Here is an 18499-nt window from a genome sequence, read left to right as displayed (position 1 = left end):
TTTTTGTATCAAGTCTTTTGCACTCATATAATATATATAAAATAATGTCTATATTATAAATTTCATTAATCCGTTCGCCCGTTTATTAATATGTTCATTAATCGTTATAGCAGATCGTATATCAGCGATATGAACCGAAAATATGTACGGGAAATTTAATGAGGAAGCGATATCTATATGTGTATTATAAAAGCAGATGAATAATCGGTCGCGCTTAACCGATCATCGAAATCTCTTCTCGCGCAACGTAGCGGACTGATCGATTACAAGGCTAAAGAATTAATCAAGCAATTATCTTTGTATACTTGGCGGTGATATTGAAAGCCATAATTACGACAACAAGAGTGGAACATTTTCCCGATGAAAGATCGATCGAGTTTATTTCACAGCGGTTCGATATTTCGTTTCGCAATAACATTGGGCGGTACCTCTTTGTCAAATGACGATGAATGCCGCAACTTGTCGTAATTACGCGCCGCGCGCAAACGTGTTTATCGTCCCTTGTCACATTTCGCGAACGATCGAACGCATTCGTTCATTTAATTAAAAAAAAACTGGTGTGACACTGGCGCTTTCAAAAACGCATCTGTCTACATTTTTATCGATGCGGTATACCGAACACTACAGACCGGAATCAATATGTCGATGCTAACCATAAGCGCCGTTCCATTAAGCGGCATCAAAGTTTCAAAAACAGCTCAATAAAAAACATTCAATAAAGCCATTTTTTATATCTAATATAAAAATAATGTTCGATGTACGCATTGCTCTTATACAAAATCAATTTTTGTCCTAAATTTCTCATAGTAGGCGTAAATAAGTATTTAAAATTTCCTTTAATATTTAATCTACTGTGTTTAAGCTAAAATATATTTCAATCAGTATGAAAGTAAAAAAAAAATATATATATATATCTTATTTTTAAAAATTAATTTAACATGATATATTTTTTAACATAATTTCTGTGCGATTTTATTAAAATTTTTATCTTTTTAATATATTCGCTCAATTTATTTATCTATTATCATATTATTATATTACATCCGTACGCGCGCGCAAATGTATATGTGTGTGTATTATAATAATAATTAATATTAAAGCTAACATATAAAATAATTTTATATTATATTAAAAGAGAGCAAGAATAACGAAATTAAAGAAATGATTTTATAATTTTGTCTCATATTTCGATGTGTTTTGTTCCGTTAAATCTCTTGTTTATGGCCAATGTATAATTTTTACATCTTAATCGACATTGAATGATGCATGGAAAACTAATTACCGTGAGACAAAATAAATCCATACACTGCGCAGCCCATCGACGTTGTTACTATTAATGTCTCGTGAATTTTATGTGAATTTTACATGAAAATGCATTCGAAGTATCTGTCACAGCACACAATTATATATGGCGTAATAAAAAGTTTGCGGGCACCATATATATATATATATATATATATGTATGTACAAACAGAAACAGTCTATAGAATTACGACAACGCGTGTATAGATAAAATCTGTATCGCGCCATTTTATTCATCGAACCATTTCAAAATGGATCAATATTAATGATAATAAATCGTGATGGCTATATTATGAATCATTAATTTTATGATGTCGCGACGCCGCAGATTTTGATTGTGGGTTCTTAATACGTGCATTGACAAATCACGCTTCCATTCATTATATTGTACAGAAAAACGATAATTTTTGAGAAACGATAATTTTGAGAATATTTTATTTTCGAACAAATAAATATTAGAATAAAAGCGTTAAACAAACATAATTTGCTTCAGCAAAAAATTGTGTATAGTTGAAAAAAAAATATATATACATATATATTCTCATTATTCAACAATAATTTCATTGAGTTGAAAAAAAAAATATCGGATTGAAAATATCTTCTGAATTAAAACATACAATTTTTTAGTATTATTATTAAAATAAACTATATTGTATTCTTTAGACAGTTATTATAATATTGAAATTAAAATATATTATGTTAAAAATTAAACGTTATAAAATACTTTGAAAAAGATTAAATTATATATAAGCAAAATTACCATTTATGTGTTTCATATATGTATATCTGTGTGTGTGTGTGTGTCGCATGTTCGTGTGTAAGCAAGAATAATTTCTCCCTTATATATGAAACGATAATTGTTAAACAGAATATATTAATTTTAATTTGATACCAACGTTTTTCTTTGTGTATTTCTAACATATTTTTGGCAGTAATTATAAAAACTATAATAATTACCATTTTATTACATACATTTGTTAAAATAATACGTGACATATTTTATCGGGTAGAATATTATAAAACTAAAAGTCGAACAGAATTTAAATACTTGAGGCTTAGTGTTTTTGCGACTGAAAAACTTTTTCGATTTCGTCTCTCGATTCTTTCCTCATCATTACAACGCAGTCTGATATTTTCAGTAAGGAAAATAAGTTTTTTACTTCTCTTAAAATGTACGACATTTAACGATTAACTTCTGAAGCACAATCGACGCACCCACCAGTCACAGTAACTCGAAATAGGCAAAGTCGCGAAAGCGGGCGAATAGTTTCGCATTTTTTCGTTTCAGTTACGTGCCGCACAATTCCTGCGGTCTCATAAATCTCTCTCTCCCTACGTTAGCTATACGGCGCGTCCAGTGTAATCGTCCATTACGTACTAGACTCTCGTCGAACGACGACGGCACCTCCATTTGTTCTTCCCGTAAGGGTGTATCGGGTGTATCGCGAGTATATAAGAGAGCCTCGTTGTTTCTTCGTTTCCGAGTCCATTCGGACAGTAAGGATAGAGAGTGGCATGTATCGTTTCCTTTCTTTCTTTTTGCGACAAAATACGGGACGACATACATTGTAAATCTGCGACGTTGTTTAGTTTCGACTAGTTTTTTTTGTATTATTGGATGTGTTCGAAGGAGCGTTGTAAATATATTAGATATATTTCATGCATTGAAAAACATCATTTTATAAATATCTAATATAAAATATATAATATTATTTCGATAAATATTTTAAATCAATTAATTTAATATAGACAAAATAAATTAATTCGTTTTCTTATTTATCGATTGATTAATTTCAACTGCCACATACTGTGAGTAGATTAGAGTCTCTGTTCGAGTATAAATTGCGCTACTAAAATTACACAACTAAAATTTTACAAATTTTTAAACGTAATTTTGTATTTTAAACATTTACTGCATAAAAAAGTAAATCTACCGTTGTGGAATAGTGAAAATTTTATTAGTGATGTTACAGAGTAAAAAATTACAAAATACACAAAAAAATTATCCAATCAACGGTCATATTCTCATATGTAAGCAAGAGTATAAAATCTTGTTGAAAAAAGTTGATAATCTTAAACAGACATAACTTGTTGGAAAAAATGAAGAAATTTGTTTTTTATATGAAGAATTTTGTTTCTTCATGCAAGCAAGTTATGTCTGTTTAAGATTATCAAATTCTTTTGAGAAGATTTTATACTCTTGCTTATATATGAGAATATGATTGTAGGTTCATACTAATTTTTCTCCATATAGACGTCCGAATTAAATTGATGTGTATCACTTTATTTCTTCATATTCTTTTTTCTTTTTTATCTTTTTTCACATACGCTTCATTATTCGATCTTCTAATCGTTTATTGATGAAATTATTTATTGTCATACATGTTAAAGGGATTTATATTTAATACTAATTTACGAACAACAATTCAGCAAAAGGAAGATGGTAGATTTAGTTCCCTCAAAGCAAACAAAGTCCCATCTTATCTTTTGGCAAAGTCTTAGTAGACGTGAATATCAGTGAACATGATCTTGTGATACGCGTGCGCGGGACGCAAGTTAAGGACTGTGTTGAAAATTTCGCCTAAAAATTTAATCCGCCAGCCGGGAGAGCGGCAGCAGTGGAACGAAGAACAGTGGGACTACATTAATTAGACCCACAATTACGGTAATGGGAGAGTTCGTGCGTTGCAATTATCGTAGCGCCACGAAGGCAGTTAATTAAGAGAAATTCAATTAAGCCCTTTCGGCCACGCGAGCGAGCATTCGCGGCGAACGAGAGAGAGAGGGGTGCAGTGCGATGCGAGCTTGCGTGTCGCTCACGGAGCCGATTTTCCCGCGAGAAAATCCGTTTCTACCCCTTTTTTTTCGCAGCAGCCATCGTCCCACGCGGCGTCGTTAATTCTACGCCGATTCGATTGGCGTGCCGTTTGTCTAACGGGGATTTTTTTTTTTCGTCGCCCCGAAGAAGAAACAGGGACGGACGGGAAAACAAAGCGGTTTTGCGGTGATTTTCGGCGGGTATTATTGAAACAGACGACTTGTTTCAGACGTAAAAGAAAGCAAATAGTCAACCGGAAGAAACGCTCCACTGATAATGACTCCTTTCTTGTGAGTATAATTTTGGGGCGTATAATGTATTGGAAGATATTATCCAACTTGCCAATACTTTAACCAAAATCGCGGCGATTATAAAGCCTAAAATAATAGTACAGGCTTTGAAACATTACTATATACAGAGGGAAAGATATTTTAATAAATAATAACACAACTATTTTGCACTGTCTAAATATGAAATTTTAAAAAAGCAAAAAAAAAGAATAAAAAAATTAACGTGAAAGCGTCGCTTTAGTAGATTGAAATAAATGCATTGGTATACGATCAGTAGTCATTACAAATATATGATTACTACATTCATTTTTACATTTTTATATTTTTTTCTTCTGTCTAAAAAAAATAATATAATTACATTACATTGCTTTAAAACTAAAAAAGTATATATTATAAATTTTTATAATTATTCACAATTATTTATGATATTAAAAATAGAGTAACTTTGGTATTTACGCCACGCGAGGATTTGCCCCGCAAGTCAGAAAAAAAATAGAAGAAATGAGGATAATTTATACGCAACTACTCTGTTATATAGTATTGTGTTGTGATTTCAGATTTTATTATTAATATTGACGAAATCATAGTAAGTTAAATCGATTTCGGTCAGTATAATTATTGTAAAGAGTGTAAAAAATTACAAGTATAGAGCAATAGAAAAGAATGGAGAGTTTAGCAAAACACAAGTGCTTAATTCTTGCCGATACAGTATAAGCTTGTTCTAACGTTGCAACAATATTTTTGCAAGCTTCTGTGCTGTACAGGTTGTATTCTTTATTCATTTTGGCGTCTTGTATAATCAGTTTAGGATATACAGCACGGGAATGCCGCAAGACAAACGCTCTGTAATTAGGAGACAGGACTTGTGCCTGCGCAGAATATACAACAAAGTGTATGTATCTATACTTTACTGCTATCTGCATGTATTAACCTCTTCAATATTGCATTATTGTTGTTTTTATTATTATTAAATATATATATATATATATTTATCTTCGTATTTCTTAATAAATTTTGTAAACACATTTTGTAAATTCTCATTTAATATTTTGTCACTTTACGTCTTAATTTCATACGTGAGTGGGGATGTATCAAAAAAATAAGTTTAAAAAATTTTTTTTTAAATATAAGAATATAAGAAAATAAATATTTCATACTTCTAATCTTTTCATAGTAGACAGTATAAACTTTTTATTAATACAGTATAATTTTCCTTATATATTACAATAATACTTGATAAATTAAATGTTAAGTTCGACAGATATATCGGAGTTACCATCTGAGTTAAGTAGCTTCGTATCAATTTTGATTAAGAACTTTCAGTTTTTTGTTTTGTTTTAGTTTATCTTCAACATTCACACACAAATTTTAAATTTGAAATAAATGAAAAGTGAATCACGTAAGCGAAGCGTAGGTAAAACAGTCCTTTCATTTGAGGATAGCCAAATAAACGACGCATTCGCGGTCTAACTAGTAGATCCGTATAAAGTCGCGTGTTCATTGCTGCTTCACTGAATTTACAGATATTTTGTGACTCAAGGGACGTTAAAACCGACAACATTTTGGATGCCGTAACAATCGCAAAACGAACGCAACAAACCGCTCATTCGTATCACGTAATGGGGAACGTCATTCGCGACCGAGCCATCACGGAGTTGTTCCGCGTAACTAATTTTGCCGTTTACGAAAACGCGAGCGTCAGCTTGCATTGGCATCGAAACGTGAACGTTACCTTAGATGACCGAGGAATTTGCACGAGCAAACGCAGAACTCTGGGGACGTAAACAACGAATGCAAACCAAAACTAACCACCATTTGTGATTTCATCGGTAAATTCGACAACAAGGAACAATGCCAATAAAAGCCACTTTGTACTCGGTCCGTATGAAAAAGTTCTCTGTAGCGATATTAGTGCATATACAATTGATTAATCAAAGGTTTTTATAATATTAAAAAAATCTTTTCCCGTTAATTTAATCTTTTCTCTCGCGAGATATCAGTAATCTAATTTTTTTATCTTATCGGAATAAATGACGACATACTCATATGTGTATGTAATTAGTAATAGTATAATAAAGAAGCTAGGTCAATCAATAAACAATGATAAAAAATAAATTAAAGATAGACAAACATATATTTAATTTTCTAAACAACATTTAAACATCATACAACATTATTATGCTTGTCCATCTTTTAATTGCTCCTTTATTAACTCATTTTCTTTATTATTTTATTGTTTACAAGATACGAGCGTATGATATCATCATTTAATTTAATTAAAAAATATTAATTTGGCAACAAATTAATTCCGAACTTCTTTCTTTTTTTCTTCCGTCTTCTCTCGTGGAGGTTTCTCAAAGGAATAAGCAATATAAATAAAGAAGAAGAAATATATGTGCAATTATATATGAGTTTCTTCGAGACTCCATTTGCTCGCACGAGTTCATTTCTTCTTCCTGGTTTCTTAATGCTGCCAAAAGTTTTAGTGTACACTTGGGGAAACTTGCTCTCTGAGAAATTCTTGGATTAACTTTGTAACACAAAACACTAAATGCGCTATGTCAAGTCTTCATGTTCCTTACAGAATCGTAAACATCCAACAATACTGCGAAAACTAAAAAAAATAAGACCATTTTTCTCGCAACTTTTCCGTCGGAGCTGTGTAGATTTATTGAATTTTTGCATAAATTTGCTCTTTGAAACGTTCACTCGTTTTACCCCGACAAAGAGCTTCTCTATACAACTTTTATAAAGATATATTTTTACGTATACGCATTTTGCACTAACGAGTTAATCAATTTTCCTCGTTCAATGAAATCTAAACGTCACCTTGCACTGTCAGGGAAGTGTAAACGTTGCCCCGTCGGATGAATCTGCCTGAAGCAATGGTGATACTCGTGACAGACATAAACGTCTTGTTAACGTCAAGCGTGACGCGAACGCTCGCGCGGCGACGATATGCAACTTGACAAAGTCAGTTTGCACAGATACAGGTGTAAAATATGGCTCCTCCATTTGGACATTGGCGTAACGCAAACATTGATTAGGGCATGACGTAAATCTACGTTTATTCCGACCGTAAGTCTCTCAGCTGCACTGTATTAGTTCTATTATCACTCGGAAATATTAAATTTAATTAACTATGCAGAGCTCGCTGACTTGACAACAATCAAAACCGCGCGGCATTATACTTATGCAAAACACGAGTGGGCAAAGTCCGTTTAATAATATATCGCGCTTACCTCGGAGAAAAGTCTATTTTCCTTGATTAATTTCCACAAGCAGACACACGTCTTGCACTCACGATTGTATGACAATGTAAACGTCGCAATATCAGAGTAAAGAAAGATGAGTATGAGGTTCAAATGGTACGTTAATACGAAGCGTGACGTGAAATAAACAGCCACACGATGGATGGACGTTACGCCGTTCTTAAAGAAGAAAAAGGAGAAATGATATCACCGTTGCTTGGCAAGCTTCGTCCGTTAAAACGTCACGATGGAATACTAATTTTTCCAACATGTATCTGTAATCCTTCGAGGCCAAGCCTAGTTTTTGTACATTTCGCGTGCATTTAAAACCTCATTCTCCCTTGTGACTAAATGCTATTAGATCTATGTATGTATAATATTATTTCTCGAAAAAATTAATCAACCTTAAACATTTTAAGGTAAAAAAAATGTAACGCTTAATTATAATTGTTCTTTTTTTTTATAATTTCTCTCTAAACTTGACAAAACTAATTCAGTGAATATAAAAATGTACTCTGAAAGAAAATATTTGAAAAAGAAAATAAAACAGCATTATAATCAATTCAAATTTTTCTAATCTAATTTTTACAGTTAATTTATTCCTAAACTTGAAATCAATTATAATATAAACCAAACCACACACAAAGAAAGAAAGAGAAAGAGAGAAATTGAAGTTAAAATGTGACAAAGAGTAATAAAAAATAAAACAATCAGAAATAATCAACTGTATCTTTAACAATTACAGCATAATTTATTTAATTTTAAACCATTTTTCTATTGTCTCTTATTTTGTTTATTGATTGTTAGAAATATTTGTTATCACTGTTAAATTAACGATGCAACTAATTCGTAATAAATCATATTCTGCTGTGCTGATTTCCAAGCAAGTACGTCAATTTTGCTAAACTACATCTGATTGCAAAATGCTCATGCATTCATAATTGCTTCGAAGCAAATAATAGCAATAATAAAAATCTATTGAAGCATAAACAATAGCACAATTTGAAATGAAGTTCGTATTAAGAAATGAAATCGGGGCTGCGATTGAAATCCATAGAGAGCGCTTGAATTGCAATGATGAATGCGTCTGCATTTACGAATCCTACATGTATGCGAATCCCAAAAATGAAATGGGATATCGTGGAATGCAACTGATTTGGCAATATTTCTTACAATGACAAATCCCAAGTATCGATTGCATATAGTATTATAAGCGTTTCAGCTTTCGCTAGAGTCTGGTCGATTAAACAGAATCTGAACGATTAAAAAAACGTGAAAAATAAGATGGATACAATAGATTACTTTAAATCATACTGGTGCACGAATTTGAATACAGATTTGATTGCTATCGCGCAAATACTTACTTTTAATATATTTTTAATATAACACGAGTTAAGTACTCTCAAATTTTATCTACTCTTCGTTGATTAGATTTTTCATCTCATTAATGAAGCACACACACAGACACACACAAATGAAACACGTCGTAGGAACGTTAATCCATTAGCGCGATCCATCTTGACGCGAGTAGTTCACGTCGGCAACGTTGAAACCATGATGCGATGCGCAAGTTAAATTTCAAGTTGGCTGTCTTAGCTCGTCATGGAAGCTAGTCGGTTCGTCCCCGTGGCTAATTAATTTGATGTTAATTGATGCCCATCTCGCGTCCCTATCCTCACCGGATGCAAATAATTGAGATTTTGGATTTAATAACAAGTATAAATCATCTTTATGGAAACTTGTTCACGGTAAATGCCAGTTTCTAGTCAGCGAACGTGATTTCTGATATTTCTAAACACCAATTTTCGTTTGTATTTTGACAATGAAATAAAGATGAGAGTTATATCAAAGAAATCAATTTTTGTATTATCGCGCGTGGAAAATTCGCATTATTAGTCCATAAATTTTTATGATAAAATAATTTAAATAATAAAATTATTACACAAGAAAATAATAGACAGATGTTTGATATACATTGAAAACGCGCGAGATAAATGTTAATGTAAACTTTAAATTATTATTATTCTACAATAGAATATCTATTTCGAAAAATAACGATGAGATTTTTAATAAAAGAGTGTATATGAAAAATTCATATTTTTATTTCTCATTGATTGTATCAGAAAAATTAAAATTAATTGATTAAGACTATTACAATTATTTTACGATTTAATTTCAATTTCATTATTCAACGATTTCTTATACAATTTAATAGAGAATCATAAACAGAGTATTTAGCATATAGATGCAACAAATAAAATAACAAGAAAATGACTTTCTCTTGCATATTCATCGACAAACCAAGAAATCCGAAGATCCTGTAAAGCATAAACTGCTGCCATCGTTATACTTGTTGATTGTAGCCTAAATAGGCTGCGGAGCGCAATAAAATTTGCTTTGCTAATGCGTTTTAATCGAACGCGCGATTTAATCGATACGAATGACGATAATTATTAGAAAATTAAACCGACAATTCATTGAAAATAATCTTAATGAGCGTTACGAGAGGAAACTTTTTTTTCCCTCAAATTGAATGACGAATCTATACGAAAACTAGTGAAACTTCAAAACGCGTTAAAGACGCATTTTCTTTTTTTGATCATATTCTTGAATAATAATTGTTCGAAAGCTTTATCCTATCCTTCAGTCTACTATAGTCACTCTTATCAAATTGTTTATTGATAAGCGAATTCACGTGTTTTTCAATAAAGGAGAAAACAAATGGAGGGAAGCAAAGCCTCCTCTTTGAAACTTGGGTGTTCGATTTAGAAAATCTCGATAATACCAAGGGATTTGTTCATACGTATTTGCGTGGCTTTCCAAATCAAATTCACACGCAGATAGATAGACAGATGCGTGCGAATGAAGCCGGACATCCAGGCAATTCTAACACGGTACGTGTTCTAGGACGGGAAAAGGGATGACGAAACGGTCGCTGTTTGAGTTCCAATTTGCGTTTAATAATTGCATTCGATTAATATTCATTGGAATGCAAAGCGGTCTGGTGAATTCAGCGACCGGGTCGCTTGCACGTTCGCGCGAAAGGAAATGGGGGAAAGGCCGGCGAGTTGGCATTTTCACGAACTTTTGGCATTGTCCCGTCGCTTCCGCGGCACGTCGGCGGAGTGAATGAGGATAATAAATCGAGGGCAACGGTGTCGTGTCTTCCACGCGCACCGAGCGCGCGTATGATAATAGCTTCAGACTGGTATGCGCTCGAAATGCGACTTATTTATGCGAAAGGCTTCGAGAGCACACGTCGATCCGCGTTACTCCGCTTTTTTCTAAAGCGTCACTTCTCTGTCTTCGCTCGTCGAGCGAAGAGCAAATATAGGACAGTACCGAACGAGAGAGCGTTCACCTCCTATGTAATACCACGGGACGTTTCACGAGATTTGCATCAAACTCCAAAAGCGTATCCTCTGATGAATTTAGCGGCGATTTTTCCTCGAAAAGTTAGCCCGACGCAATATCTTTCTTTGCAACTTTTGAATTTTCGACATTACGTATTCTGACAACTAAGCCTCAGATTAATATTCTGTTAAAGTGAACTTTAATGGAAGTTTATCGAAAGGCAAGGTTTTGTTAGATGTTTTGATTCCTTAAGAGGAGGCTTATTTTGCTCAAAACTTTTAAAATTTAACATTAAATAGCTCTTGATAATCCACGTTTCAAATGCAAAACTCGTTTATTAACAAAAAACTTATAGAAAAATAAAGATTTATTAAAGATTATTCGATAGATAACATCCACAAATGTATAATCATGCAATGACCATGTTCAAAGTCGTTTAAAATCTGCAGGTAAAAAAATATTCGGATTTGATGTGAATAAAAGTCAATCTTGGAAAATATTCTCAAACTTTATCTTGAGAATAAGTACACTTGTGAGAGTACACACGGGTGTCGACACACAAGTGCACTGGGAATTGTGAATACACCTCGAGAGAGCATTGGCTATTTCCAGGTTCGCGATCCTACAAAACAAAAGGAATTTACAATGAGCAAGTTCACTGTTCGGCAGAGCTTCAATCGTAAATCGAAAACTTTCGTCCCTTTCACGTCTCTAGAACCCTATCCGCTTTCGTAGACACCAACTTCGCCAACGCGTTCTACCAGAAACTGTCGATCTTCCAACTAGTAGAAACACCACGAACTGATCAGACCTGACAAGAACCCACAAGAAGATTACGTCGCAATTCTAAGGGATTAGCACTCTCGTGTTTTCAAAAAACTCAATTAGCTCTATACTTCGGAATCAGTAGAAATACGTGATATAAATCAAACGTAAAAACTTGGCAGATATAACAAAATATTGTATGAAAACACATTAATCGATCGAGGTAGTACTGACATTTTTTTTTTTTTTTAACAGACACTTTATATTGTTTTGTGAACTAGTCAACTTAAAAACCAGCAAAAATGTTTAGCAAATTCGAGATATTACGATTTCAGTTATTTCAAATGTAAGTGAAGAATGGCGCAAATATAAGACTATCGAATTATTAAAAGAGAAACGTTTTATTTACGTTGGTAGATGTATTAAAAATAGATCGAATATAAGGGCTTCTGTGATATAAATAGTAAATAAACACATGGGATTAATCTATTAACAATCTTTCATCTTCAGAAAATAGCTCCATAACTTTTTATAACACTCAATCCGAAAACTAGTAGAAAGATCATGTAATATGTCAGACACGCCTAAAAGCAAGTAGAGAAATGCACCAACGACCTCACGTTCTTGAATTAAAAAAAAAAGAAAACAATTTGAATATATCTCTCTGAGACATCTTCGTAGGCAGCAGAAGAAAGAAACGACCTCGCAACTTTTCAGACGCGAATAGGGCATTGTTTTAAATTAACAATAAGAGAATAGATACTATCGCACTTTCAGAAAACGAGTCTCCTGCTTTTCTCTCTGTGTTTCCTAGCCAGTAAAAATATCACGTTTTAAATAAGACACTGCAATTGCCTAAACGCAAGTAGAAGATCTCGCGAATATCTACGGACACACTCGCACTTTCAAACAACAAGTCCCTGTACCTTTTTGGGCCAGGTCGATGTCGTCGATCCACGGACTTGATCCAAAGAGACTATCACTACTTTCTCATGGAGAGATTCTTCACCCTGTCGTTTCCTCGCACCTTTTCCTTCGTTTCCAAGTTGTCGGTTCAACGTCCTTAACGTTCGTAACGGAAAAGGGTTTCGTCACCCTTCCATCGACTACAAATTCTGGAGACGGAATGTTCGGAACTTATCACGCGTACGGCCCATGCATCACCCGCGTGGTTTCAGCTCCACGAGACGGCGATACGTCGTCGACGGATACGCGGGTACGTAGTGATACGAAACGACGTGCGTCGCGACGCCACCGGCACTGACGGTCACGTACTTAACCGTGCGACGGCGGAAGGCGAACTGGACCGAGCGCCGGAGGCTGCCTTTAGCCGCTGCGTGTACAGTCTGGTGGCGGCCGCTTTCGCCGGCGACGAGGACGGCCACCGCGACGACGACGCCGACGCCGATGCTGCTCGCAGCAACCATGGCGCGACGCGGAAGCCGCCGGAGCGCCCTCATCTCTTCCACCCCCTGCGACCTCGGCTCCTCGTCGTTGCATCTCGCTTCAACCCTCCGACACGTCGTCCTCCTCTCGACCGCTCGGTACAGCCATCTCCCCACCATTCTATCGATCCTGCGGGAGAGGCCCTCTGCGTTCCATTTGCCTCGTTCGAGCGGAGACTGCGAATCGCGCTCACACCGCCTGGACCATCCTCGCGAAGAAGGCTGAAGAAGGTCGCAAGGAGAAGAAAAGACAGTTTGTCGGCGAGTTAATTCCTTATAGAGTTCTTTCCTCGAGGCGCGAGAAATTGGATTGTTAATGGATCGGCCCACGTTTATCGACAGGAATAAGCTCGCAAGAAGTTTAATGTTACGAACGAACGCGTCGGAAGTGAATTAAGCGTCAATATTGCGATCAATAACAATGTACTTTCGATAGCATGATTGAGTATAGAAAAAAGTAATCATGACCGACAAAATTAAATATTTTTTTTCGATTCAATGTATCCATTCAATGTATCCGTGATATTTTCAAACGGAAAAAGTATAAATTACGATAACACCGAAAGTAATATTGAATGCATCATATCGATTCTTTTAAAAAATTAATTCTATTGAAAATGGAAAAAGAAAACTTCTCTTATATTGCGCTCACGAAAATGATTTCTGAATTCAATTCTATTGCTTTTCTTTGTATCATAAAATGTGATTGATATAGAGACAATCATAATTATTGTTGGAAAAAGAATAGAAGAATTTTGTTCTTAAATGGAAACATTTTTCTAAATCTAGAATAAAATGATCTTGATACTATCCCATTAATTTGCTAGGACAGATTTAGATTAAACAATAGAAATTTGTGACAAATTTCATAATATTTTCTCGATTTAACAGTAGATTGATCTAAAAAAAATTTGAAGAATTCTTTTTTAATAAAATATCACGAAAGCCACAAGAAAATTTGCTACGTAGGTACCAAAAATACCTCGTCCTACAACCAGGTACATAAGAACTTGCTTCAGACAAGGACTCGTGTAGGCAAAGACTGCTTAGTTTTCAACAGATGTGTTAATTATAATGCATGGCATGCAAATCTTTCTTAGAAAGAGCGCTTGTTCGCACGATCCTCTATCAGTGCGATGGTGTCCTCGCGTAAACGATTAATCATCGTGTGTTATAACATCGAGCAAATTTTTATTCTAAATGTAAAAACATTTAAGTTGAAATTTATATGTGTTACTCTTATCTCAAGACAATAAGTCAATCTTATTTAACCTTTAAACTGTAATATCGGTTTTACAGACCGCTATTGAAACTTTACTTGTCAATAACTTCTTTAACATTGACGAGAGACGCTTTAAACTCATAATACCTTTGTATGCCATCTGCCCTCACCAAACACTGCAGTAGTCCCATTATCATTCACTGAGAATGTGTAATGTGAAACTGTTGAAAAATTCTAACGATTTCACAGACCAAGGTTTACATATCATTTACGTTACTTTTTTGCAGTATTAGTATGTATTTCTTCATCTACGTAGTACTTGCACATTTTAACTCTTATTTGTTGGTGTGATGTTATATTTTAATGTTAAGAAAATTTACATTGGCTTAACTTTCTCAGGATCTTTTAAAATTTTTACAATTTTTTAAATAGATCAAAAATAACGATTTTTAGAAAATTAGCCTTTTTCGAACTTTGACTCTAAATAACTTCCGGGTCAACGTATACCGACTTCTGTTTAGTATCAAAAATTTTCTTTTTATATGCTCTTTCAAATAATATATTACAATATGAAGGGTTTCGTTTGAAATATTTGAATTGGGGTCTCCCTAGGATATCCCTTGAGAAGGGCAATCTCCATAAACCCCCTCCCTCAAGAATAGCCTCTAGAAATGATCAAATACGTATTTTGCGGGTTTTCATAATTTTGAACCATTCCGAAAATATGGCGAGTAAAGTTTTATAAACTTTAAAGATATTTTGTATATGAGGTTTTTTTGCTAATCCTCACATTAAAATATCTTTCTCTGCCTCTCTTATTTACAAATATTCAAAATAATTAAAAATGTACATTTATTATAAGGAACTTATAAAATTAGCAAAAACATGATAGCGGTCTGTCAAACCGTTGTTTAGCATTAATGTAATTTTTTCGAACGTTACAGTTTAAGGGTTAATTCAATGGAGAAAATAGGAATTATAGATCTCATTTTTTAAATGTTGCTTTATTTTTATATTGCATAAGAGTATAATAAGATTAAATACGTAAAAATTATTTTTAATCTTCTTATCAGAAATTCTTTCTAAAAAAAAGTGTAAGTATACAAAAATTTGTTCTAAAATTTATATTTATGCATGTTAATTTTAAATTTTATCATATATGATGTATTATAAAGTTTGTGAGAAGTTTGAGATTAAATTTATCAGGATGCTATGTATTATACAGAAATAGTAAATTGGATAGAATAGATACATCAAGCGTATCTATGTGCGAAGAGAAAGGGAAAGTATCTCTTAGAATTCTCCTTCTCCTCTCTCCTGTCATGGTGGATTTTCCGATTATACGCTCATGAGAGAATCACAGAATCTGAGGGATTCAGTTCGGTATATCGTGACGCGCGCTTTCCGATTATACGCTTGCGAGAGAACCTAAATGCGATATGTGTATATCGATCTCCGTATTCGCACTCTGTATTAGTGTTACGTGTGGTTGCTTGATTTCCATGACACGTTTGCATTAAATCCCCGGTCCTTGTGTTAAACTCGGAATTAGAGAGCCTATATCACATTTAATGTTAAGCGTGGTATTTTACAGATGAGTGAATGTAGAGAAATTAATTAAGGAATCATAATGCTATGTGTAAATCAGGATTTAATTAGCAGAAAGAGAAAGTGAGAGAAAGAGAGAGCAGATTAAATATAGAACTTAACTTTTTGTAGTCAAAAAAATATAATTAAAAATTTGTCGCATTTCTTTATATTAAATAATACTAATATAATAGTCAAAGATTTATATATAAATATAACACATTTGACATTTTAATCTCTATCATTTTAAAACTTATACATATATTTTAACTAATAATACGACAATCGTTGATAATAACAAAATTTTTTGGGGTAAAGTAAAATTTTAAAGTATATTACTACAGCAGCAGTAGTTGGAAAAACGCCAACTTAAGAACTAATATAAAATCAAAATAAGTAAGTATACTAAAACGCAAATTTCAAATATTATTTTCAACGGGCATTTAATGCTAAGGAAAGCTTCGTGGCAGAGTAAATTCCGGAATATATCATTACAGACGAAAGAAATTTTCTTAGCTTAGTGAAAGAATAAAAAAAAAAAAAAAAAATAGAAAACCAAAGTTAAACCGTAACTATTATATCTAAATGCACATTCGCCTGAATCTTTGCGATAAAGTTTTCAAAATACACTGTTTCTATATAAACGGGATGAATCAGAGATCAAAAAAGAAATTTGAAACGTAAAGTTACAATGACACGTAAATTTGCGATATTATTTCTATGAAAAACATTAATGCTAACGCATGCTTCGCGATTGAATAAAACCTGAGATAGATCGTCTCTAATCAAAGGAGAGAAATCGCGAGTCTCAGAAAGAGCAGAATTTGAGACAAAAACGGCGCGCGCGCGAATTTTCGATATTATTTTTTGCGAAGAAACGCGCATTTGACGTTAACGGAACTTCGCGGTTGAAGTAAATTTCGCAGTATACCGTTGCAGGTGAGAAAAGCCGGAAATAAAACGTCAGAATTTCTGCTAATCTAGTAAATTTTCAATAACTCCTCGAAAAAGTACAATTTCTGTGGCACGCGAAAATCACGCTCGAGCAATCTTCAAAGCCGTTGGTGCACCGTGAATCTATCGAAATCCATAATTTACTTTAAACAACTATAACGCACCGTAAAATTGCGCACAGTATAAAAAGATTTTAGAGATTCACATGAAAAATCATTTAACCATATAAAAAAAAGCAATTCATAAGTTCTAGTTCTTTTTTTATTCTCCTACAAAGTTATCTTTACTGCTGAGAGAAAGTTCGAAATATTAGACTACTACGAAATGTGTATAGCGTCGTGCAGAATAAGAAATAGAATTTTCTCTTTTTAATGAATTTTCGGAAACGAGAAAAATAATTTATATCAACAAAAATGATCTATTTTGCAACGTGCGTAAAAGTTACATTTGTTATTGCAGTCGTAAAGGAGCGAAACATCGCGGAAAATAAAGCAGTCTGCAGGTACCGCGGAAGTCACAAAAGTATAATTACAAGGTTTGAGATTTTGCGTTTATCACCGGGCGCGTGAAAATGGAAGAAGTTTATCACGCGATGCTTCTCGAGTTTCCCGGCTTGCCGAAAGCAGCTAAAGTAGCTATGTAAAAAAATTAAATTACTCCTTAGCGCGCGTTGTCCCACGAAGAAAAAAGAAAACTAGGGATCTAGATTTAACAGAGTTTGCAATCGACATTGTGTTTTGCCGGTGACAGAGAGTCTCCTACATCGTCGATGGAGTATGGCTTTTCACTATGATATTTTTGTCGTGACTTCTACAGGAAATGACGCTGCCAGAAAAAAAAAATGTCAGTTGAACGCAGAATTTTCGGCGAGATTGACTGCGGATTTGGAGGGGGACTAATGGAAATCTTGCATATTCGAAATATATCAACCGCATTGTTGCGAGATTTCTAACGATTATTGTCATTCTCATAGTTTTCGAGAGTTTCTCTGGCATGATATTGGCACAAGTCAACCTGTCGATATGTCACAGTTGAGTGCTCTAATACCATCGAGCGTTGCGGATTATCGTGCTAGAGAAAAAGAATAAAATATACCCGCCAAAAAAGATCGTGTATCTAGCATATACATGTACCAATATATCTGCTCAAATTTAATAGCACACTATAATTTGACATCTACAACTTCATTATTATTGATACAGCTCGTATTTTCTTTGAATAATATTTTTCGATATTTTTCTATCAACGCTGTCAAGTCGCGTATGATGGTCTGATAATGTAAGATAGGTTGGAGGAAGATGCCAGTTGGAGGAAGAAGCCACTTTTATATTGTAGCTTTTTCATAAATCAAAGATTAGCTTTTGATCGTGCATAAGTGTGCGCTAGACTGTTGAAAGGGAATTCTGACAAGGACAAAGATTTGTAAGAGTACAAAAGATAAGTTGTGAAATGTCTTTATAACTTATAATTATATAAACTTATAACTTATAATTATATAATAGCTAAGCTCT

At 33.8% G+C, this 18499-nt stretch overlaps 1 protein-coding gene across 7 annotated transcripts in view; it reads right to left on the bottom strand.

The window, feature by feature from the left end:
• Positions 1–18499, bottom strand: part of LOC105194346 (glutamate receptor ionotropic, kainate 2) — a 305511-nt gene that overhangs the window by 272682 nt on the left and 14330 nt on the right. For 3 of the 7 annotated variants that reach the window (XM_039447759.1, XM_039447754.1, XM_026132211.2), the window contains exon 1: positions 12707–13218. The exons of 1 other annotated variant lie outside the window; for it this stretch is intronic. The gene's annotated coding sequence lies outside the window, so the exon portion shown is untranslated. Of the gene's footprint in view, positions 1–12706; positions 13219–18499 lie in introns of those variants that run through there. 3 more of the 7 variants (XM_039447765.1, XM_026132214.2, XM_039447773.1) reach the window with 2 other exon arrangements.

The sequence above is a fragment of the Solenopsis invicta genome, chromosome 1 (assembly GCF_016802725.1).
Source record: "Solenopsis invicta isolate M01_SB chromosome 1, UNIL_Sinv_3.0, whole genome shotgun sequence".
Classification (NCBI taxonomy): domain Eukaryota; kingdom Metazoa; phylum Arthropoda; class Insecta; order Hymenoptera; family Formicidae; genus Solenopsis; species Solenopsis invicta.
Note: the sequence above shows the minus strand (reverse complement) of the source record. Positions and strands in the feature narration are given on the sequence as shown.